Consider the following 26,290-nt stretch of genomic DNA (forward strand, 5'->3'; position numbering starts at 1 on the left):
TCCTTTTCTAATCTATCTTTCTATGAGGCAAGTCAGCAGGTTCCTAGGATCCATAATATTTCATCTTTAAACATAAACGATTTCCCCCCCTTACATAGCGATCAGAATAATTCTAATGGCATCTTACCACAGGAGAGGAGGTCTGCAGCCTCAGCTCAATATTCAAAACCTTTTAGTCAAGTCACTCAATCTCCACCAAAAAGAAGAAGACCTTCAATACAAGAAAATACAGGTTATGATAAAATCTCCCACCAAAGACTACTTATTAATCCATCAGGTAGAAGAATAAATGAGCCTTCGACTTCAAAATTCAATCCTGCTCACTCTGATTCTCAAATCACTAACTCACAATCTTTATCCCAACTTCATTTGGATTTCAATCAGGCCATGTCTATGCTGAACCAATCTCACAGGGAGCTCGTCATGACCTTCATTGGGGACTTAATAAACTCAAAATCATACTCCATTCCTTACAATATGGCAGATCTAAAGACTAGCATAAACAAAAGTGTATCACCTTTCAATACAAATGTAAACCAGGGTCGGAGGGGAATAGAGGATCTCGAGCCTGAGGATTCGAGATCTTTTGACTCCTTGGTCTAGCAAACATACTCTTTATAATGAATCCTAACACTCCGATAACTATTATTCAGTGGAATATACGTTCGTATAACACTAATTCTGACAATCTAAAAATCCTTATAAAAAACCTTAACCCAGATATAATCCTTATTAGCGAATCTTGGCTCTCAAACCAACATGTTATAAGATGTAGAGGGTATCAAATAATCAGAAAAGATCGAGAGGATGGCTATGGCGGATTAATTACTCTTATCAAAAATAATATTGATTATAGGGAAATTCAAATTGCCAATCCAGGCTTCAATCATGATGTCCAATTCCAACTCACATTTCTCCCTAACTTTAATTTGAATATTCTTAATATATACTGTCCACAAGACAACTCTATCTCCAAATCCAACTGGTTTTCCCTTGTTAAATTACTTAATAAGCCATTTTTAATCATGGGTGATCTAAATTGTAATCATAAGGCATGGGGTAGTTCTAGAGACAGTCACAATGGTAGGATTATTTTTGATTCTTTGGAGGAACTTGAGCTAGTATTTCTCAATGATGGGTCCCCAACTAGACTGGTGGCCCCAGGAGGCAGTAAGTCGGTAGTAGATCTAACAATGGCATCAGTCGATGTGGCAGCCAGTGTGGGCAAGTGGTCCACTATTTCAGATACTGGAACTAGTGACCACTTCCCCATAATATGTCAGATAGGTGTATGTCCTCAATCTCCCCCGCATTCATGTAAAAGAAGAAATCTAAAGAAAGCTGATTGGTCTACTTATCATAACAATTTAAACAGCATTTTCTTAGCTTCTCCCAGGGAAGATTACGAATTTTTTACTAACTCCATATCATCGGTAGCTGATGAAACAATACCTTGGCTTCACCCTCCTAATAATTCCAAATACCACATTCCATGGTGGGATGACTCATGTGCTGAAGTCGTCTCTGCGAGAGTGTCTGCCTTAAAAAAATTTAAAAATATCCCCTCAATGGAAAACTATATCGAGGCTAAAAAGAATATAGCCAAATCAAGAAAATTCCTAAAATCAAAACGTAAAAATAGTTTCAGACTATTTTGCAGTAAATTAAATAGAAACACTCCTCTAAAAGTTGTGTGGGAGAAAATTAATAAGGTATCGGCTTCGAAACCTTCAATATATACACAATTGCCCTCTACTCCTATATCCCACGAAATTCTATGTTGCTTAACCCCCCTTTCCGCTGTCAATAAAGTATTGGTTAGATCTCCTCAAGCCCTAGAACCGCCATTTGCTCTCGACGAGTATCAGAACTCCCTCTCAATTAAATCTGACTCGGCTCCTGGTTTGGATCAGATTTCCTACTCAATGTTAAAAAATCTTCCCGTTGTTGGATCTTTGTTATTAATTCAACTTTTCAATGAAAGTCTTAGAACGGGTATAGTTCCTGTTCAGTGGAAACAATCAGTAATTTTACCTATAATCAAAAAAGATAAAGATTGTAATAATCCGTTAAACTTTAGACCAATAGCTCTTTCTTCATGTGTAGGCAAAATGCTCGAAACTCTTATAAAGAATAGAATAGAGTGGATTGTGGAACATAATAAGATTTTTAATCCACTACAACTAGGATTTAGAAGGGGTAGAGGTTGTACGGAATGCCTTACATACCTCACCTCAACAATTCAAATAGGCTTCGCTCAAAATCAATACACTGTTGGCATATTTCTAGATATCTCTTCTGCTTATGATAATGTCAATATATCACTCTTGTATTCCAAATTATTAAAGTATAACATTCCAACCCAACTGGCTAATTTGATTTTCTGCCTTCTAAATGATAGAGAGCTATTTGTCAAAGACAAACTGGGACAAACCCATGGCCCAAGAAAATCAAGTCTGGGACTACCCCAAGGTTCCCCATTAAGCCCTATCCTCTTCAACCTATATTGTCTTTCCCTGTATAATTTAATCCCCTCTTCATGCAAACTAATTCAGTATGCAGACGATTTGGTTCTTCTGATTAGAGGGAGTGATATTAATGAATTGGTAATTAATGTAAATAAATTATTGATTCAGATGGAATCATGGTTGCTAGACCACAATTTAAATCTGTCTAAGAACAAATCTTCTGCAATATTATTTACAAAAGGAAACACGAAAATCTCTCCCCCTAACGTAATATTTTGTAACCAGAATATTGGTTGGGTGGATTCAGTCAAATACCTGGGGGTAAATATTCAAAAAAACTTAAAGTGGAATTCGTATGTAAACTCAATAGAACTAAAAGTAAATCGTGGCCTGAATGTGATGAGAGCTCTTTGTGGGACTTATTGGGGAAGTGATCCAAAAACCTTACAAATTGTACACAATGGTCTGATTCAGAGCCATCTGGACTTTGGCTGCCAGGTAATTTTCGATTGTCCAACTTCCTTAATTAAAAGATTGGAGAAACTAAAATACAAAAGTATCCGAATTATAACTGGATGCATGAAATCTACCCCAATTCATGCTCTCTTAAGTGAAAGTGGTCAGATCTCGCTTAAATCTAGATGGGAATGGCTTAGCTCTAAATTTATATTAAAAAATTTAATGTTAATTGGCAACCCAATTATTTCCGCTCTCGACCTGTTAGACTTGGCAATTCAAAGGAACCAAAATCATTGGAAAAACAGAAGTATTCCATTTCTAGTGCTTTTAAAAAACAAATTTAAAAGTACTTATCCCAACTTATATTTAAGTGACTTATACCCATGCCATAACTTTGAACTAGACCATCAATTATCAACAATTCCAATCATAAATATCCAATCTAATCGTTCAGATGAACTTGCCTCAGTTCAACTCCAAAAAATAATTCTAAATAAACCTAGTCACACCAAATTCTTCACGGACCGCTCGGTTGATGATGAAGGATCAGCAGGCTTTGGTGTCTTTAGCCGAGAGATCAACTATTCTTATACCAGTAAACTACCTAAGTATACCCAAATATGTACGGCTGAGATTGCAAGCGCGGCTCCTCCTTAGGGTCAATTGGTCAATGACCCCCCTAAAATAATCTCATAAAAATACCAATTTTATTAAAAATATCTTTTATCTAAAACTTCACTCTGAAATATAAAATTCTCTCTCAGCAGTCTGCATTGGCAAAACAAATATAATAGATATAATAACGTCGCGCCTCGCGCTATACACAAGCCCGTGGCTGGGCCGTATTTTAAATTGTCTATATACAGTTCTTATGGCTTATGGACAAATGCATGTAAAATAGAAAAGAGACGGCAGATAGCAATTTCGTGGGCGAGAGTGGGAGTGACCTTTCCGTCGTATACCTCTAGTAGAGTCGACGGCCTCACGTTTAGTTAGTTACCGTCTGCTGACCGCACTTCACGGCAGGTCTATATCGATCGCGGCGTATTTGCGTAATTTATTTTGTTTTGTTGGATTTTTTTGTGATTGTAACAAAAACAAGATGAGTGTTGTTGACGAAATAATTGCCTTAAAATCTGCTGGAACACTAAATTATGAACGGCGGCTTGAGAAAAAAGAAAGTGGTCGACCAAAACCAAACATGAATTTAAAACAAACAACAAAGGATAGGGGTAAGGACATTCAAAGATATTTTAAAGAATCAATGTACAATTTGTGTGATTGGATTTGTGGCTGCAGTGTGAGAAATGCATTTTTTTGCTATCCGTGTTTACTGTTTTCGAATGACGCTGTATGGGCGAAAAATGGAGTAACTGACATTAAGCATTTAAAAGTGAAAATTACAAAACATGCCTCTTCAACTACTCATATAAATTCATCAATGAGTTACGCAAGTTTAGGACGTGTTAACATAAGACAGCAACTTGATAGTGTATATCGTAAATCTGTGCATGACTTTAATGAATTGGTATCTAAAAATAGGTATATTTTAAACAAACTAATCGACTGTGTAAAATTTTGTGGAGTTTTCGAAATTGCATTGCGCGGTCATGACGAAAGTGACAGCTCCAATAATCGTGGAATTTTTCTGGGCCTTATCGATTTTGTTTCTGAACTGGATTTAATGTTTAAAGAACACATTGAAAAAAGTACAGTATTTAAAGGAACATCGAAAACAATTCAGAACGATATTTTAGAATCAATGTTAGCCATTGTGCATACTCATATCATGAAGGAGATTGGCCAGACAAATTTTGTGGCCATTCAAGTAGATGAGACCACAGACAGCTCCAATAAAACGCAGATGATTATCATATTGCGATATGTATTAACTGGTATTGTACATGAAAGATTTTGGAAATTTGTTAACCCCCTAGGTACTACAGCACAACATTTAACTAATGTAATATTGGAAGAACTTCAATTATTAAAAATTAATGAAGCACCTGAAAAATTGATTGCCCAAAGTTACGATGGTGCATCAGTCATGAGCGGTAAACTGGGAGGAGTACAAACAAAAATTAAAGAAATATACCCAAATGCACACTTCATTCACTGCTATGCCCATCAATTTAATCTTATCCTCCAAAAAGCGGCGAGTCAACACAAACCGATAAAAATATTTTTTGCAAATTTACACGGATTTTCGTCCTTTTTCGGCCGATCTCCAAAACGTACGATGGTTCTGGATAGAGTGGTTAAAGTAAGGCTACCTAAAGCTGCGCCTACTCGATGGGCTTTCAATACAAAATGTGTTGAAATTGTATACACTTATAAAGATGATTTAAAATCTTGCTTAGAGGAAATTATTGATGAGGAGCAAGATGGTAACAATATAAATCAAGCAACTGGTTTAAAAAGACATTTGGAAGATGAGCATTTTTTATTTTGGTTAAATTTTTTCCATAAAATAATGCCCCATGTTGATATATTGTTTAAACAATTGCAAATGCGAGACATTGATGTTATATCTGTCAAAAATTGTATCCTGTCTTTTAACAACAATATCCAAATAATTAGAAATACTATTTTGGAATCAGAAGTACCAAGCACATCAACAGCAAAAAAAAGAAAAACTACTGCAGAGGATCCAAAGCGACGAACTGCACTTGAAATTTGTGATATTATTATATCTGAAATAAATCACAGGTTTAGTTTCAATGATCATCTCATGATTTCACAGTTATTCTACATAGAGAAATTTGAAGCATACACAACCAACTTTCCGCAAAATATTTTAAAAATGGTGACGGCTAATTATCCCACAGTGAATATTTCCAAACTAAAATCGGAACTTGAAGTCTTATATTGTCGTGAGGATTTTCGCAATAGTGCTGGTGCAGTAGCCATACTTCAGCTTTTTATTAACATGAATTTGTCTGAAACATTTTCTGAAGCAGTGAAGTTATTAAATATTTTGTGCACACTCCCTATGACAACCGTGGAAAGTGAGAGATGTTTTTCTACTTTAAAAAGAGTAAAAACATTCCTGCGTAATACGATGGGACAACCTAGACTTAGTGCCTTGTCTATGCTGAGCATCGAGAAAACGCTTGTCAAGAGCATTCCAAATTTCAATGAGAAGGTCATATAGACTATTTTGCAGAACTAAAGGATAGAAGAATTGACTTAAAATATAAAAATATTTAAAGTAAGTTTCGTTTTAATAAATTTACAATTTATTATACTATAAATATTCCTATCTATATATCAGTCAATAACCTGTTCATACCATTTTTCCTATATTTTTTAAAAGATTTACTCTAAAAAAAGACAAATTTAATTTTCGGAAAACTAGGGTAAATAGTATTGAGTTTTATCTAAGTCTGTATTTTTTATCTAAAATATAAATGCTAAAAGATCTTTTAAATACTTTAAAAAATCAACAGTTTGAAGTTTTCAAACCAAAATGACCCCCCTGAAGATTGACCCACGAGCCGCCGCTGTGAGATTGTCGCAATTAATCATGCCCTCCAAATTATTTTGAAAAATGGGATTAAACAAGCAATCATCTGCTCGGACTCTAAAAGTGCCTTACAGAAAATAGGCAGATCAACCTATTCTATGGAAACAGAACATTCATCGTTCATGACCAAGAGAGGCATCATTGAAGCGAAAGAAAATAACGTTAATATTAGTCTGGCATGGATTCCAGGACACTCGAATATTAAAGGGAACATGGTGGCTGATAAACTAGCTAATATAGGTAGAACCTTAAATGTAGCTGCTGATATCACTCTTCACTATTCCAACTTTCTACCAGACATCAAGCATTCCATCTGGAATCGGTGGAAGCAAGAATGGCAGGGGAAAAATCGAAATAATTCATTTTACTCTAAAATTGTAGGTCAGATAGATAAACTCCCCTGGTACCACAATTTTGCATACCAAGACAGAAGACATATAACCACCATTATTAGAATGAGGACAGGTCATTGTGCTACTCCAGTTCACCTATTCAGGATAGGAGTAAAAGATGACCCATATTGTGACTGTGGCCGAGTTGGGTCCTTAAATCATCTGATTTTTGAGTGCCCTATAAATATGTCACCCAATTTTGACCTATATAAAGAATTAGCCAAGACAAATATCCCTACTCCCATTGAAATTTGCTTACTTATGTCCAACCTTAATCCACGTAGGATTAACCTGATCCTTAAATTCCTTAACTTAGCCAAACTTAATTTATAAATTAATCAATTCCCAAATTTGAATTAAAAAAATTAAGAAGATAAAGATATAAAAAGATATTGGACCTCCAAATGATAAAAGCCTTAACCCTTATGGTATAATATTGCCTTTCCTGTAGGGACTGTCTGGCCCTATACGAAGATGTTCCTGCTAATATATATTTAAAAAAAAAAAAATTGAGGCTTTAACATATATATTTGGAAATATTCGACTGCCCAGAGCAAGACAAGAGTATTTCCCTGGTGTAAGCTGGGCGAATTATCCCGAGGGATATAACCCAATAAAGGAAGAAGAAGAAGAAGAACATATAGGTTATTAATATAGATGTCCATACTACTCAAAAAATTTGGTTTCGGCCTGGAGGGGGATGTGTCACGAGAAAAATCTTATTTCTCTGGACTATATACCAAAAAATCAGTCACTTATTTGTGAATAATTGTCGAAGGATTTCTTCTTAATTTCCGTTCCAGTTAGGGAAAATATATATTTTTTAAAAACATCTTTTTTAAAAACTTGTTAACGTTGGGGCGCCACCCCCGCTAAACGGTGGATGATAGACGTATGCTGTCGGGAAGTACGTATATGTCGACCGACGATGATTGTGTGTCGGAAGATGGTGAAAAAAATAATAATAATAGTGGCAATATGAAATGTTGTAATACAAAAAAGTGTTCAGTATGTGTGTGTATAAATTGTTTATCGATTTATCACCAAAGTTGCGCAAAAAGGTGTCCAGAAATCAAGTTTTTGGATGAGACTAAAATAACATGTTGTCAAGTGGTGAAAAAACCGGACGACAAAAACGATAAACGATTAGTGTTAGCAGTTGAAAACAAGTATTTAAGGGAACTGGTCGATGAAGTAAAGGATAAAATAAAATTTTAGCCCTAAATAACGAATTATTGTTAGATAGGATTAGGAGATTGGAACATGAAAATGCTAATCTCAAATGTAAACAAACTTTCGCGGAAGTGGCTACTACACCTATCAGCAGTGTACCTACTTTTATCAGACAAGTGCCTCCAAGAAGTGTACAATCAAATATAAGAAAACCAAACGTTTTACCAATGGAACATGAACAAGGTAAGAAGGAACCTCAAAAAAAGGTAAATAGCGAACAAAAGGAAAATGTTAGCGAAGATACATCCGCAGAAGAACGTGAAGACACTAGAGAAGAATTTCAAACAGTGGTTAGAAGAAACCGACAAAGAAAAAACATAGGTACGGGGAATAGTTTCAATGATAAAGAATTGGAGTTCTCAGGAGGGGAGCGTAAAGTATGGCTCTACATAAATAGATTAAAAAGGGCCGCAACTGAAGAGGTGATTAAAAAGTATATTAAAAATAACGTGGAGTTTCAAAACGAAATAGTACAAGTGAAGGAATTACCATCGGATGAAAATCGATTAAAAGCGTTTGTCGTAACAGCATCTCTCAAGAAAAAAGATATTTTATATGATCCATCTTTTTGGCCTAGTGGTGTAGGAATAAGTCGTTTCGATTTTAACCGTCACAAGGATTTTCTAAGTGGGGGTAATTTTGCAGTACTGTAAAAAATACTCACCCAAAAGTGACACAAAAAAATTCAAAACATAGAGTAAAACAGGATTTCTGTAATTTTAATTTAGTTTTTTTATGTTGACGAATATTTCGCTCTGCGTATATGTATGTGTATATGTATATATGTATGTACAATTTTCGAAATAAATATTATTATTATTAAGTAAATCATAGAAAACATAGTCCTCTTCATATTTCTATAAAAAAAATTGTAAAAGGTACAGGAAGGGCTACGTTCCGCAAAAACCACAAATTACCCCCTTTAAAGGGGTGAAAAGGGTGGTTCCGGGGCGAAATTTTTTCAGAAAAAGTTAGTCTTATAATAACCACTCCTTGATACGACGGAAAAAAAATAAAACCGGACTTGTGTCCATTTTGCAAGGTTCAACCTCTGTTTCCTACACTATAAGCGAGATTCATATTTTTTCACATACCTGGTATAAAATTAAAGTTTAATATCTGATGGCTGCATCACAGATTTTAGACCAGGTAGAACATTTGATGAAGAATAACAGTTTTTTGTAAAATTGATAATAAAATAGTTATCATAATTGTAATTAAATGATGTTGGGTATCCGTAATTTGAGAAAAATTTGAAATTATTTTTTTAATTAAAAGGATTTAGTTGCATATTAAAACATAGTTTTTAATTCCAAACAAGTTATCATAATAAAAATGTTTGATATTCTGAAATATAAAGGTACTTTACTCTTGAACGAAATTCATATTTTTGCTCGTACCTTATACAATAAAACTGATAAAATTTGATGGGTGAGTTTTAGATTTTGGACCATGCAAGGCATTTTATGAAGAATGACTTTTTTCGTAAAATTGATAATAAAAAAATTTTCCATATGGTTCCTAGTTACGCAGACATAATGTAGGTAGGTATAAGAGCTTAAAAAAATTTTTTAATCCTCAATATTTAATGTCACATTCGGATTCAGCATAGTCAAAAACAAAATAGAAACATTCATGATCAAAGTAAAATAATAAAAAAAACTTACCGCGCTGAGCAGATGGGACGTGAATTATAAATTGTAAAATTCCCTCATCTTCCTTAGTCTCAGCATCCGTTATGGCTTGCAAATTGTAGAAGCCTCGGAGGTGTTACCAGAGAAGGTTCCCATTGTTTTCGGTCTGGTAGGATGTAGAGTAACATTTTTTGGTGCCGTTTTATGTGCTATTAGATTGAAAACTTAGTTTTTTGATAGCAGTTGCCGCTAGGACATCCCTGCCATTTCGTTCGTTGCAATCCGTGACTGCACGCCGGGGTTTGTCCTAGTTGGGTCAGAGAGAGCAGCATATGTGCCTCCTGATGAGAGACTAATAAGTTTCGAAACCGGTAGAGGTGCTTGCTGCACTCTCTGATTGAACTGGAATAATGATGCGGCTGTAGTTTCGTGTTGCAACGAAATTAAAAATGGTTATTCATTTTTGATAAAATAATAAATTCAACGATATTTTTAAAATTATTCATACATAACAATTGTTATTGTTTCAACAATTAATAAACAATTAGCAGCTAAATCTGTGAGTAGACGTTTTTAGTTTAGTAACTAGTGAGTATTCAGTCGTGACGCTGAAAATTACACTCCAAAACGGTAATTCATTGGGGTATACCCTATGAGCTCGTAGGTAGAGGGGATAATCAAAAATTCGCGAGCGCCTGTAGTGACAAGTCTGTAAGCTTTTACTGGAAATTTGACATAAATGTCAAAGTGATTAATTTAAAACATTGAAATTAAAAACATTAATAGGAAATAATATTAGTTAGTCAAAGCTGTGGTGTATATTTTTACCTTAAATATACTTACGTTTTAAATACTGAATTTAAGTTTTTTTAATACTTCGGAATATGTAATTATAAATGAATCTAAGTGCCATCTACACGATAATTGTGAAAGTATCCGAAGTAAGAAATTAATATTTCATTCATAGAACGTTAAAATGATTAGCAAAATGTTTAAAAAATCGATTACAATTTAATTACTTTTTTTGCGTTGTAAATATTAAGCGATAACAATTAAATAATAAATTTAAAAATTACCGGTGAAAGTTGCATTAGTAATATTAGTAGTCCGCTAGGAGCGACACCAGCGAAGCTCAGAGCGTATAGGCTATGGTCAAATCAATTATCAATATTTTTAAAATAATTGCTAATATATAAAATTAAATTTTAAATATTTGCTAATCTATACAACATTATCCGTCAATCCTCTCAGTTCCTTATTAGCATAAATTGGGCCAAAAAATATTATAGTGAAAACTTTAGAAAACATTCCTTGCATCGGTATTGTAAGTATAACTACATTGCATAATAATATACAGCTATATATGGGCACATATGTGTGTGTGGATATAATATGAGTGTATACAGGGTGAGGCAAATAAAGGGCCTATTAGAAATATCTCGAGAACGAAAGGCAACAAAATCATGAAAATTTGAATTAAGGGGTTTTGAAGAGTCATCTGTTTAATGAAAATATTTTCATCTATTTGCTACTTCCGGTTATACCGGAAGTTGCTTATGACTTCGTTTTTTTTAATGAGACACCCTGTATATTTTTACATTTTTGGATTCTCTTCGATGTCTTCTTTCTTAAAATATGAGGTTTTGTAATGTTATACAGGGTATTTTAAAAGATAATTACGTTTTTTTATTAATTTCGTAGCAACATTCACACCCTGTAGAATTGTAGTAGTTTGACATCTAAAACTCTACTTACCTTCAAATGATTTTTAATATAGTCTACTATTGTTAAGAATCATTAGTATAGCTAAATTTTTAATTTTAGTATACAGGGTTGGTCGAAACTCGGAATGAGTATTTTCTGAGTTTTCTTAAATGGAACACCCTGTATTTTATTATTGTAATAAAATGATATTTTATGGTACTTTTTTATTTCTTAAGCATTCCCTATACCTAACTGCTTTAATTTGTGCTTAATTGTTAATCGCACCAACAATCTTAACTATGTAGGTATTTTGATAACTAAACCATTATTGGTAATTTTAAGGATCAGTCTGGATTAATATGTATTTATTTTTAAAAAATTATTTGTGATTTAATATTTTCACGGCTAACCTAATAAAATTTTACGTATTTTTTGTTGCAATTACTGTTTAGTTTGAATCACCATTAACTCACAAATTAAAGCAGTTAGGTATAGGGAATACTTATAAAATAAAAAAGTACCATAAAATATCATTTCATTACAATACTAAAATACAGGGTGTTCCATTTAGGAAAACTCAGAAAATATTCATTCGGAGTTTCGACCAACCCTGTATATTAAAATTTCAAAATTAGCTATACTGATGATTCTTAACAATAATAGACTATATTAAAAATCACTTGAACGTAAGCAGAGTTTTTAATGTCAAACTATTACAATTCTATGGGGTGTGAATGTTGCCACGAAATTAATAAAAAACACGTAAATATCTCTTAAAATACCCTGTATAATATTACAAAACCACATATTTTAAGAAAGAAGATATTGAGGAGAATCCAAAAATTGAAAAATATACAGGGTGTCCCATTTAAAAAACGAAGTTATAAGCCACATCCGTTATAACCGGAAGTTGCAAAGAGATGAAAATATTTTCATTTAATAGATCATCCTTCAAAACCCCTTGTTTCCAATTTTCATGATTCTGTTGCCTTTAGTTATCGAGATATTTCTAATAGGCCAGTTATCTGCCTCACCCTATACTGGTATATGTGCATGCATATGTGTGTGTGTGTGTCTGTGGTTGTCATTTATATTTTAATATTAGTTTGATCATCTAGTCTTTGGTAACCACCAGACAACATTCTAACTCTGGGTTTTACTTGTAACCGTTGACCTGAAGATGCTCTGCAAATTTTAGAGAGCGAAACCGGTCGTCGCGTGAAAATAAATGATTGCGAGTACGTCTATTTTTTTATTTCATTCGCAATGAACTCGCATATGCAACCCATTCAACCATTCAACATACAGTGCGCTGGAATAAGTGTTACTCCCCCTTATTAATTTATTTATTTTTAGCAAATAAGCAAAACGCTCGGACAGGTCGATTTTTAAAATAATATTAGTATATTATAGCATCAATGTTTCGAACTTTACGTGATCCCTCTTCAGGTGACAGGCCCAACTTTGATTTTTTTTTAATGGGAAAGTACTATTTACGAAAATGTATAATACTTTAATCTTTTTTAGAAGCGTAGGCGCAAAATTTCGGTCGAATTGTTTTTAAACGCATTCATTTTTTCGAATCCTAAGGAAACTAATAAGTATTTTTGAAAAATTTAAAAACAGAATGAAAAATTACATTATTACCGAGGGCTGAAAATCCCTTAGAATACACAAAAAGTTTCTTTTGAATGATATATTTCAAATTAAAAATCAGACTAAATTTTGTCTTTTTTTCGCCCCTGTGACTTATTAAAATAATCATTATAGAAGTTCTCAGGGATTTTCGACCCTCGATAATACTGTAAAATTTCATTCTGCGTTTAAATTTTTCAAAAATACTTATAGTCCAGGAACCGAAGCTTTTCACCTCGCAATTTTTACAGAATGGATCGATTTGCTTGAAAATTTGTATATACAGTGCGATGGAATAAGTGTTGCCCCCCCTGTTAACTTGTTTATTTTAAGAATATAAGCAAAACGCTCGGACAGGTCGATTTTTAAACTAACCATAGTATATTATAGCATCAACGTTTCGAACTTTACGCGATCCCTCTTCAGGTGACAGCCATACTTTGATTTTTTTAAATGGTAAAGTACATCATGTGACACCTCATTTAAAAGCTCTTAAATTACTGAGTTCAAAAATGTATAATACTTTAATCCTGTTTGAGAGCGTAGGCGAAAAATTTCGGTCGAATTCTTTCTAAATTTTTTTCGAATCCTGAAAAAACCAATAAATATTTTTGAAAATATTTAAACGGAGAATGAAATATTACAGTATTTTCGATGATCCAAAGTCCCTGAGAACTTCTATAATGTTTATTTTAATAAGTCACAGTGGTGGAAAAAAGAGAAAATTTAGTGTGATTTTTAATTTCAAATATATCATTCAAAAGAAACTTTTTGTTTATTCTAAGGGACTGTCAGCCCTCGGTAATAATCTAATCTTTCATTCTGCGTTTAAATTTTTCAAAAATACTTATTAGTTTTCTCAGAATTAGAAAAAAATTAATGCGTTTAAAAAGAGTTCGACCGAAATTTTGGGCCTGTGATCTTAAAAAGGATTAAAGTATTATACATTTTTGAAATCAGTATTTTAAAAGCTGTTAAATGAGGTGTCACATAATGTACTTTACCATTTAAAAAAATCAAAGTTATGCCTGTCACATGAAGAGGGCTCGCGTAAAGTTCGAAACGTTGATGCTATAATATACTATGGTTAGTTTAAAAATCGACATGTCCGAGCGTTTTGCTTACATTCTTAAAATAAACAAGTTAACAGGGGGAGGGGGCAACACTTATTCCACCGCACTGTAGAATAAGTAGTGGATAGTCCAAGGATCAAAATATATATGATGCCGAAAGGCGCTTTTACCATGGGGGTGGCTGCCACCCCATCTTGGAGGTGGAAATTTTTTATTGTATTTTGACCGCAAAAGTTGATAAAAACATTCATTTTAAGCAAAAAATATTCTATACATTTTTTTGATAAAATTAATATTTTTCGATTTATTCGCTATCGAAAGTGTTAGTTTTATATCGAAAAAATCAATGTTTTCGATATTATACTCATTTACGAGTCACTCAATTTTTGCCGTAAAAAAATTTTTTCAAACCAAGTTCTTGGGAATTAAATAACCTACAATTTCATATTTAAACATTTTTTCGTATCTCTGATGCTAACCTTTCTATTCTGAAGAAAATGGCATTTTTTACCAAACTACAAAAATTCGTTATTCGCTTTTAACTCCAGTTGTTTTAAAACTAATCATTCTAAGCCAGTCAAACTTCTGGAATCTATTACTAATACATAGGGTAGAGTAGAGTAGAGTAGAGTATTTATTGGTAATAATGTACAAATGTACTTTTACAGGTCAGCAATAATTAAAATTGTCTAAAATTACATTAAAAGTTGACAGTACTTCAGTAAAAAAACCTATTACTAAAATTTAAAAACTAAACACTAATTAAATTACAGGACAAAACAAAATTTAGATCTGAAGTACTCCTCAAATGAGTAGAAAGCACCCATCAGAAGATAATTTTTAATTTGTCTCTTAAATTGGTTAAAATCAAGACTTTTAATAGATATTGGTATACAGTTATAAAATTTCAATGCTAGGTATCTGGTTCCATTTCTGGTCCTCTCAAGTCGACTGAAGTCTGGTACAAGGGCATCATGATTTCTAGTCTGATAAGTATGCTGTTGTGTTTTATACAGATCTACATTTTGATGAACATACAACAGGCACTGCATAATGTACACAGAAGGTAGTGTGAGAATCCTCAGGTTTCTGAAAGACTGCCTACAATCGTCCCGATAACCCTGACCTGTGATTATGCGAATACACTTTCTCTGCTGACCAAACACCTTATCTATATGGCAAGAGTGTCCCCAGGAAAGGATTGCGTAAGTTAGTCGTGAGTGAAAGTTGCTGTGATATGATGTAAGAAGGGTTTGAAGGGAGGTAACCTTAGATAGGTTTCTAAATAAAAAGAGTTGGCTTGAGAGCTTTTGGGAAAGTTTCAGTATGTGCCGTTCCCAAGTGAGTCCCTGATCAAGATAAACACCAAGAAATTTAGCTTCCTGTGAACAATCTGTTAAAATGGGATGTGTAATGGTGTTATGTCTTAGGGTAAAGTTCACTGTTTGTGATTTTGAGTTATTGAGAGAGAGACGATTTGCCAAAATCGTTTTGCCAAAGACGATTTGCCATAAATAAAGAAGTATGAATAAGGCTAATGATTAAAAACACCGCTAACTTACATTATTATGCTCCCAATTGGATTTTTCATTCTTTTTTCAAAAAAATATATTGATTCTTTAACCCTAACTTTTTTACTTTTTATCCTAGAAAGTTTAGTAAAAAAGAATTTTGTAGGTTTCTACAAGATCTATAAGACTATTAATATTAAATTCTTTTAAAATCCTCAGTCGCAAAAAGAGGTGACTGTAAAAGGGTTGGTTAAGGTGGTTTTTGCATGTTATTACAAGTTTTAATTGTCAATAGCTCACTCAATTTTTGCCGTAGTAAAAATTTTTGCTAACCTTGTTCTTGGGAATTAAATAAGCTACAATTTTATATTTAAATATTTGTTCGTATCTATGATGCTAATCTTTCTATTCTGGAGAAATGGGCATTTTTTACCAAACTACAAAAATTCGTTATTCGCTTTTAACTCCATTTCTTTAAAAACTAATCATTCTAAGCCGGTCAAATCTCTAGAACCTATTAATAATACATAAATATAGAAGACCAAATAAGGTCAATGACTAATTTTAATTAGAGTGGTAAGTAGGGGGAAATTTCCGATCACTTTTTCGCTGAAAAAAATAGGGACTGACATTCTTTTCATAATAAGTCACTTAATTTTTGAGCTAGAGACTTTTTTCTTATTTCTTTAGATATATATGTTTAAATACTTTAAATTAGTTTCAACAGGTTATCCTCGAAAAATGCACAGTTTTCCCCTCTTTTGAGTTTGAATCTACAATATTTAGCATTTGACGAAGAAGAGCTAACATATAATAAAGTATAGGTCGATTACTATTGGTCTTAAAGAAAATAAAATAACTTTTTTGTTTATTTTTTCAAAAGGTACATTTTTTTTGTTAAGCAAAGTTATTTTGATAAAACGAAAACTTCGTTTTTTGCTTAGAATAAATGTTTTTACCAACTTTTGTGGTCAACATAAAATAAAAAATTTCCACCCCCGAGATGGGGTGGCAACCACCCCTACGGTAAAAGCGCCTTTCTGCCTTATATAGATTTTGATCCTTGGATTATCCACTACTTATTTTAAAATTTTCAAGCAAATCGATCCATTCTGTAAAAATTGCGAGGTTTTGTCCTATTTTAAGCTTCATTACTTGGACTATTATTAGTTTTCTCAGGATTCGCGAAAAAGTGTTACATTTAAAAATAATTGGACCAAAATTTTGCGAATACGCTTTCAAAAAGGATTAAAGTATTATACATTTTTATAATCAGTATTTCAAAAGCTTTTACAGTGGAACCTCTATAACTCGGATTAATCGGGACCACGGCCAATCCGGATTATCGAAAATCCAGGTTAGCCGGAGAATATGGTAAAAATTAATAAAATACGGTACACTTACAGATAAACTGCGTTATAATTGAAATACGACTGTACTACACACAATACGGTCACAATCGGAACGATGTTATGTTATTTAAGAACAGTGGAGACTAAGTCCATTGTTTAAAAAAGAATTTTTAAAATAGTCTTTTAGTCTTTTTTAAACAATGCTAAGACAGTTTGAAATAAATAAAGGAATAACAGGTGCCTGTTGTTTCCGATAATCCGAGACAATGAACGTTGTTCTGCTGCCGTGTGCCATGAGTCATTTTTACTATCGTATACATAGTTCAAATTACACAAATACCCATTATCTCTCAAATATTATATTACTTACATTTTTATTCTTAAAATGTTTGTCTGATGAAAATCGGTCCGGGTTAGCCGGACTTCCGGGTTATCGGGGGCCGACTTATCGGAGTTCCACTGTAAATGATGTGTCACATGATGTACTTTCCCATTTAAAAAAAATCAAATTTATGGCTGTCATCTGAAGAAAAACGCGTAAAGTTCGAAACATTGATACTACACTGCGCGTCATAGAAAACGGGCACCCCAAAAAAATGGATCATGTTTGATGTCTCGTATCTCCTAAACCTGTTGTCCGATTTAATTATTTTTTTAAAATGTTATAGCCTTATTCTTTAATAATATCGCTGTAATAATATTGTTGCTAAACAGATAACTTTTCATTGTATACCGGGTGTACGGATCAAACGGTGTTTTTTCTTAAAGTTCGCAACACCCTTTGGGTTTTCGCAACACCCAACTGTGGAATATTATAGCATTTAAAAAATACTGAAGTTAAATCCCAACTATAGCCTTAGGTTTTCTTAACATTCTTTTTTTTTGATTCATTCGCTTAGGTTGGATAATACAGAAGTTAGGTATTTTAACAACTAGCCATGTTCTTCATCAGTACAGGATGTTTCTAAATAAGTGCGACACACTTTAAGGGGTAATTCTGCATTAAAAAATAATGACAGTTTGCTTTATATTCGTATATCCGCAAATGCTTCGTTTCCGAGATACGGGATGTTGAATTTTTTCTAAAAAATTGACGATTTATTTATTATTTTAAAACCTATTAAGATATGCAAATGAAATTTGGTGGTTTTTAAGACATAATTAATAATTATTGCGCATTTTTTGACATGCAATTAAGAAGTTTATATTCACCATTGGCGCGCATACGGGTAAAAATAACGATCATATTACCCGTATGCACGCCAGTGGTGAATAAAAATTATTAATTGTATGTCAAAAAATGCGCAATAATTACTTCTTAAAACCCAACAAATTTTATTCACATATCTCAACAGGTTTTAAAGCAATAAATAAATCCTCAGTTTGTAAGAAAAAATTCAACATCCCGTATCTCGGAAACGAACCATTTGCAGACATACGATTAGGAAACAAATTGTCATTATTTTTTAATGCAGAATTACCCCCTAAAGTTTGTCGGACTTATTTAGAACCGTCATATACTGATGAAGAACATGGCTAGTTGTTAAAGTACCTAATTTCTGTATTATCCAACATAAGCGAACAAATAAAAAAAAGGATGTTAAGAAAACCTGAGGCTATAGTTTGGTTTTAATTGCAGTATTTTATAAGTGCTAGAATATTCCACAGGGTGTTGCGAACTTTGACAAAAAAACACAGTTTGATTCGTACACCCAATTGACAATGAAGATTTACCTGTTTATCAACACTATTATAACAGCGATATTGTTAAAGAATAAGGCTATAACATGATAAAAAAATTACTTAACTCGGACGACAGGTTTAGGAGATACGAGACATCAAACAAGCCCCCTTTTTTGGGCTGCCTGTTTTCTATGACGCGCAGTGTATAATATACTATGATTATTTTAAAAATCGACCTGTCCTAGCGTTTTGCTTATGTGCTAAAAATAAATAATTTAATAAGGGGGGTAACACTTATTCCAGTGCACTGTATAAAATTGAGTTTATTATATCTCAATTATGCACTAAAAACAGGAAGCAATTTTGTTGACTTGATATTTTAAATGACTTTCCTCGGTTTAATCAAAGCCACTGAACCTCTAATTTGTATACAAATAGCTGATGCACTTAGAACATAAGCATCAAAGGAATACATTTTAAAGAGCCGTCACCGTTACCTTAATTTAATTAAAATCAGCACTCTATTTTACGAAAATGTAGATAGCAACCATTTGTTAATAAATCAAATTAACTATAAATATTGACTTTTATGTACACTTTTAGTTAATATAAAAATTATGTGAGCTAACTAATGTATACAAAGCAACGTTGTTTGGTTTGGCTCTTTTTTGCTGGAAAGTGCATTGGATCAAACTCGCAAATTAAAAAAGAAGAATAATAGCTCAATCCATCCTGTGCATAACGGTAAAGTTACAATTATGCTCTTCAAATCAAATAATGTTCATAAGAAATGGATTTTAACGTCCATTTGCTCTGCTTGCAAATATGTTGACATATTTTTTGTCGAAAATACACAATACCTACCTCTCACTATAAACTTACTGTTGCAGATTTGTTTCATTAAAAAAAGGGATATCATGAATCAATAAAAAAAAATTTAAGGGTGTAAAAAAGATTCATTTTTATTTTTTACACAATTTCCAGCATCAACACTAAGTGAGTTTTGCTCAAAATAAAGTTGGTCCCTTTTTCTGGTAAAAAAAATTCGTGAAAATACCCCCTATATGGCATCCCCAATAAAATTAATCGTTAATATATAACGTCACGATATAAATACATTAAACGATTCTATGTATAATGTATATTTTATGTAATAGTCAAATCCCGAGGTCCGGCACTTCTAGGTTTGACTAGTCATTCCTCAGGTCTGACTGTCTGTCTTAGTCAAACCCCGAAATAAATTACATTTTTGGCCTTTGACTGAAGAGTTTTTAATCAATCCTAGGAGTGCTTAACTTCTCAGTCACACGCCGAAAGAAAAAATAATCTGTTTCTGGCTTTTTCTAGGCGATCCTAGAAATGACTGACAGACTCGTTCAAATGCCGATCTTTACTGTACCGTACGCTACCAGGGGCCTGATTCTAATTAATTTCGAGGTCGCAGTTTAATTTCGACTCCGCCATGACAGTCGCAATTTATAGCGATTCTTATTCATTTCGATATTAGTCCTAACTGAGGATATTAACGTTATCATTTTTACACTGCTCAGAATTTGGGTAGGTCCTTGGGTTGATAGTCTGGGTAAATTATCGAAAAAATGTCTTTTTTGGGAAAAGTTATTTAGAAAAAATAGTTGAAAGACTGATAAGTTTGTACACACTTGAATGAATAGAGGAAATAAAAAATGTAGTATATCAAAGTGTGTAAATAATTTATTTCTTTAGCTGAGCGCTTTCGACATAAACGTCATCATCGGAGCTAATGCTAAAATAAAAAAGAGGTCTTGTAAGAAAAAGAAGTACAAAACTCTTTTTTTACTTACGTCAATTGTTAAAAAAGTACCGCTACAAAATTGAGGTGTTAACATTTGCATCTTGTGAAAATAAATTTTGGTTGGATATGCTATGTCCTCCGTACAACCCCAAACAGCAAAAACAGAAAAACGACCACATTACACGTTACACAAACACAAAAAGAATTTTTTCATGGTATAGGTATCACCCATCCATTGTTGGCCTAGTAGAAACAGCTGACTGACAAAGTCGGATATATATTTAAATCTGCTTTTATCTGTTCTGCGTTGACGTATGACATATGACATTAAATTCTGAATATTTTTAACATTTTTGAAAGAAAAATTAAAAATTATTTTAAAAAATTTAAATTGATAAGGAAATGTACCTTAGATGTTTGTACTAATCAACTAATAAATTAATTGATAACATGATTGATTTTAAGACTAATTGGCCCAACATACATACACACCTTGTCAGATAAAAAATAAAAACAGGAAGTAATGAGGAAGATCAGTTTGTAATGGTGAATTCTCAAATTCAATATTCTAGGAGATATTAGATCATTGAAATTAAAGATTGAGATAATATTAGATTGTTGTTGTTATTCATCTTTTGTAAATTATGTAAGTCATTGAAATGACCTTGACAGAGTGTATGGATATTTTACTAAGTTGAATCCTTAATGTTTATAGTAGAAATATTAAATTATTTAAATGCTAAGATGTTAAAATGAGTATATTCAGTTTCTACTGTTGTAAGACATTGATAGCAAACCAATAGGATAGTGTTCAGTGGAATTCAATTCTTAACAAAATAGTTTCAAACACTCTTGTTGTTAAGTGTTTTATTTCTAAAGTTCTCATTTCTTGATGATATAAGTATATTATGTAAATATCTGTAATACAACAATGTATATATAAATCCGGCTAATAGACACAAGTTTTCCTTATTTGTATTTTAAGTTATAAAATTAAATGTTAAATATAAATACACTAGTTTTTATATATATTAAAGATTGTATTAGGTCACTACTCCACTGTCTCCCATAGATACTTGAATAAAGGTTTATAATTACAATTCAAATTGATCTGAGTATTGACACAAAAATCAGGATTAGACTTCATCTCTCTAGAAATCTCCAGGTCCTCCAACAAATTCATTAATCTATAATTTTTAGATGGAATGTTATGCAAAATTTGGCTGTCTTTAGTGGGAGAGAAGGAATGATTGGTAGAATTAACATGATAGCCAAAGTTTGATTTTTCTGGAGTTCTGACATGCTCCTTGATTCTTTGAGAAAGGGTTCTCATTGTCCTTCCTACATAGGTGGTACTGCAGTCACCACAAGATAGCTTGTATATGCCACTTTTATTTAATTTATCTATTTTGTCTTTGGTTTTACTAAACAGTGATTTGATGGTATTTTTAGTTTTAAATGAAATTTTGAGGTTCTCAACTTTATTTGAAAATACACTTGAAACTTTATCTGAAATTGGCCCCAAATAAGAGATAGATCTGTAAATACAGTTTTTGGTATTGTGTTCATCTGTGTGAAAAGCTTGATTCAATCTTATTTTGAGCAATTTCTTTCTTATAATGTTGTCTATTATCAAAGGAGAGTAACCGTTGTTGACTGCTAACTGTTTTAGTATAGAAACCTCATTATTATAGTTGTCTTTAGACATAGGGATGTTCAACAGTCTATGTATGTAACAATGAAAAGCTGACATTTTTTGTTGGTATGGATGATTAGATGAATTTGGGATAATGTGGTCAGTTTGTGTAGGTTTTCGGAAGATTGAGAATTCCAGTTTAGAAGGTGTTTTTTCAATAGTCAGATCTAGAAAATTAATACTATTATTGATTTCAGTCTCGAGAGTAAATTTGATAGATGGGTGTAGACCGTTGATCAGAGATAGGATGTGATTGGGTGTGTTGGTGGGACCTTCAATGACGGCTAAGATGTCATCTACATATCTGTGCCAAAGAATAATTTCAGGACGTGATTGTACGAACTTAGTTTTAAGTGAATCTAGGAAAAGATCAGCTAACAAAGGAGAGAGTGGATTTCCCATGGCTAGCCCTTCTGGTTGTCTGTATAGTTTGTTGTTAAATACAAAAAAGTCTTGAGACAGGCAAAATTGTAGCAGAGATTTGATGTGAATGATTTTTTGAGGATCTATTTTGTTGGATAATAATAAATCACTAACAATGGGTATGGTTTCTTGTCTTGGAACATTTGTAAAGAGATTTGTCACATCGAAGGAGACCATTATGAAGTCGGATGGTAAAGTTATAGAAGAAAGTTTAGAGACTAACTCTTGGGTGTTTTTGACTGTATACTTAGGAGAATAGTTGATAAGATCGTTCAGCAGTTTGTTTACAAACTGGGCCAGGTTCGACAAAGGAGTATTAACAAAGCTAATAACGGGTCTGATTGGGAAATTTAATTTATGGATTTTTGGAAGTCTATATAGGCGTGGTATTAAAGGGTTCTTGACAATAAATGACTTGGGATTAGTTTGAAGATGTTCAAAGAAGGTTGAGTGATTTGATAAAATGGCTTTTAAGTCAGTATTTAACTTATTCATTGGACTCTTGTTGAGTGGTATAAATGTGTTGTCTGATAGAAAATTTTCAAACTTATTTATATAGTCTTTACTGTACATTATTATTAGGCAGTTCCCTTTATCCGCTTTAGTTATTGTGAGTTCATGTGTTCTTATTTTATGAGAAATAGACTTGATAACTTTTATTTGTGAGTGGTAGGTAGAAATCAATTTTTTGTTTATTTCCTCTATTTATTTCCTCTATGAAAAGTTATTTACCAGCTATTTTATTGCTAAAATCTAATCTTAAGATTGCATATATTAGTATAACAAGTCCGCAGAAAGTGTGTTATTTTATTTGTAAACAAATTAGCACTCCTAAATTAAAAAATTTTTTAAACCAAAAACACTCAAATAAAAATTCACCGTAATTTATTTCTACACAAAGTTATTTTTTTTCCGATTTCCTTCAACAAAAATTTTCCTCGGAAAATCCGAGTTTTCCCAAAAAATCTGCAATTTTCAATTAAAATTTTAGGGAAGTAATAATTTATCAATAATTAAATAAATTGGTGCCATTAAAGATTTCTTATAGTAGATTATATATCAGGAGGCCGGTGACAATCTAACCACTAGTTTAGCAATAATTAAAATGTTAATTAAAAAATTTCGGAGGAAATAATAATCAGAAAGATTATGATACACCAGAATAACTATGATTTTCGTATAAAAAAGCACTATGCGTATTCAACATACTTTACAGAATTGATATTGGACTATTTGAGCGGTCTCAGGAATGTTATACAGAAACAATTTTTTGGCTTATAAACAAATAGAGTCCCTCAGAAAATATTAGATTAAATTAAATTAAGTTAACGCTGTTGAAAAGGCCACGGCTTCTGTGCCCTTTTCGAAGAAAAAAAAATTGAATTGCGAGGAGTGGTTTCAGGTATAACCGGTTAAATTTGACCGGCATTTGCGACAGAGTTATAAACAACAGGATTTCAATCTTTGAACCATTACCTTTTTTATTCCGGTCCTCTTTGTACATACAAATTTTCATATCTTCAAGACACTCATAACAAAAAAGATTTATGTCACCAAGTTATTTAATTATTGATAAATAATTACTTCCCTAAAATTTTAGTTGAAAATTAAAGATTTTGTTTGGAACACCCGAATTTTCCGAGGAAAATTTCCGCCTAAGGAAATCGGAAAAAATATCTATGTGTAGAATTAAATTACAGTGAATTTTTATGTGAGTGTTTTTGGTTTAACGTTAAAATCTTCTGAGTTATAGAGCAATAATTGAGAAAAATATTTCGCAGCGCTAATTTGTTTATAAACCAAATAGCACACTTTCTGCGGACTTTGCATAGCTATATTACCAATATATGAAATCTTAAGATTTGATTCCAGCATGTCCAGCAATAAAATAGCTGGTACATAATTTTCCTTGTTTTATACTAATTTTCCCAGATTATTACCTTATATCTTTCATTGAGTTGATAATTCACGTTGTGGACATTGTCAACTATTATATTTATAATTTAATACTGTTCTATCTAATTCCTCCAAAACCAGCAAATTTCCATAAAACACAGCTATATTAATACCTTTTGCTTTAGTTTTCCTTGAAAGAAACAAACAAAACGCATCTCCTAAACTAAACCTAACCTCGCTTTCGGCTATTCATTCATGTCCGTGTCACAATAATTTCGACTCGAAATTATAATTTCAACCACTTTTGAGGAGTCGAAATTAATTGCGACCTATCGAAATTTAATTTATCGACCTATCGTCCTTTAGTTAGTTCAACTGAAATCCACAAGGATCGCAAATCGCATTTCAACGTCGCCATATTGACCTGTTTTGAGTCGAAATTTGAATTAGAATCAGGGCCCAGATTCAATAAAAAGGTTCTTCAGACAGAGGAAGAGTTAGCGAAAGCTATAAATTCGTCTGGTGAGAAGCAAAATAATACTGATCATACTAGTAAGTGGCAACTTTCTCATTAACTGCTGGAATTTTAGATTTACTTAACTATTCGTTTTAATAATGTTTCTTTTATAACTTTGTGCAGATTAGATCAATTGCTTTACTATACAGTACACTACACCGTGTACGTGCCTTGCTCTTGCTTCGCCTAGAATCTTAAAAAATATTATAAAAAACGATAAAAGGAAGTATCCTAATTTCACAAATGTGGTCTAGAGGTAACAAAATACTAACTAAGAATGTGCCACAAAATTTATTAAAAAGTTAAATACTAACTTTTTAATAAATTTAACTTTTTAAAACTTTAACTTTGTTAATATTTAACTTTTTAATAAATTTTGTGGTACATTCTTAGAGTTAGTACCTACTTTGATATAAAAAACGTTTCAATTTAAAATAAATATTTTACTTTAGCTCAAAGATGTGAAATGGAAATGTCGTCGTCAACTGTGAAATGAGATACTTCAATGGGAGAGAAAACTAAGGATCACGATATGTATTGACAAATCCCCTGGACCGTCGTTACTAAAAGGGTTTGCTCACTACGGAGAGCAATGGATTGTATCCTCGCTCCGACACTTGCTCCCCGGTATTTATATTCGTGAATTCTCGCATTTAAAATAATGTATTTATTTTACACAGCGATCGAAACTATATTATCGATCGCTATGTAAAATAAATACATTATTTTAAATGCGAGAATTCACGAATATAACGAATATAAATACCAGGGAGCAAGGGTCGGAGCGAGGATACAATCCATTGCTCTCCGTAGTGAGCACAACTTAAGAGATGAAGAAAATTGTTCAATAATAATTGGGATTACTTCTTCATAATGTGGTTTATAATCAGGTTGATTTGTAACCTGATTTGTAATCAGGTTGTACATATTGTGTGCACTTACAACACAATTCCATACATGCATTGAGCAGATACAGAAAATATAAAAATAAATAAAGAAAATGCAATTGAAAGTACGCATGGTCAGGCTAATATTATGAAATAATAATTAACTAAACAAATATTTTCAGCCAGTTGCGTTCGGAAAAACTGTAACCATACCATAGCTTTGACAGAGCTGAAGGAAATACTCGAAATGTACAAGATAAAATAGTTAACGGTTTGTTCAGAGTGGGGATGATCCATAAACACACTTTTTTCGAGGAATCAAATAAAAGAATCAGTGCAAAAGATTCTAAATGGGGGTAACTCTTTATCAAATGCTACTGCAATAAAAAATGCTTTTCGAAATTATGTAAATGTAAAAGGTCTAACG

This window comes from Diabrotica virgifera, chromosome 5 (assembly GCF_917563875.1).
Source record: "Diabrotica virgifera virgifera chromosome 5, PGI_DIABVI_V3a".
Taxonomy (NCBI): domain Eukaryota; kingdom Metazoa; phylum Arthropoda; class Insecta; order Coleoptera; family Chrysomelidae; genus Diabrotica; species Diabrotica virgifera.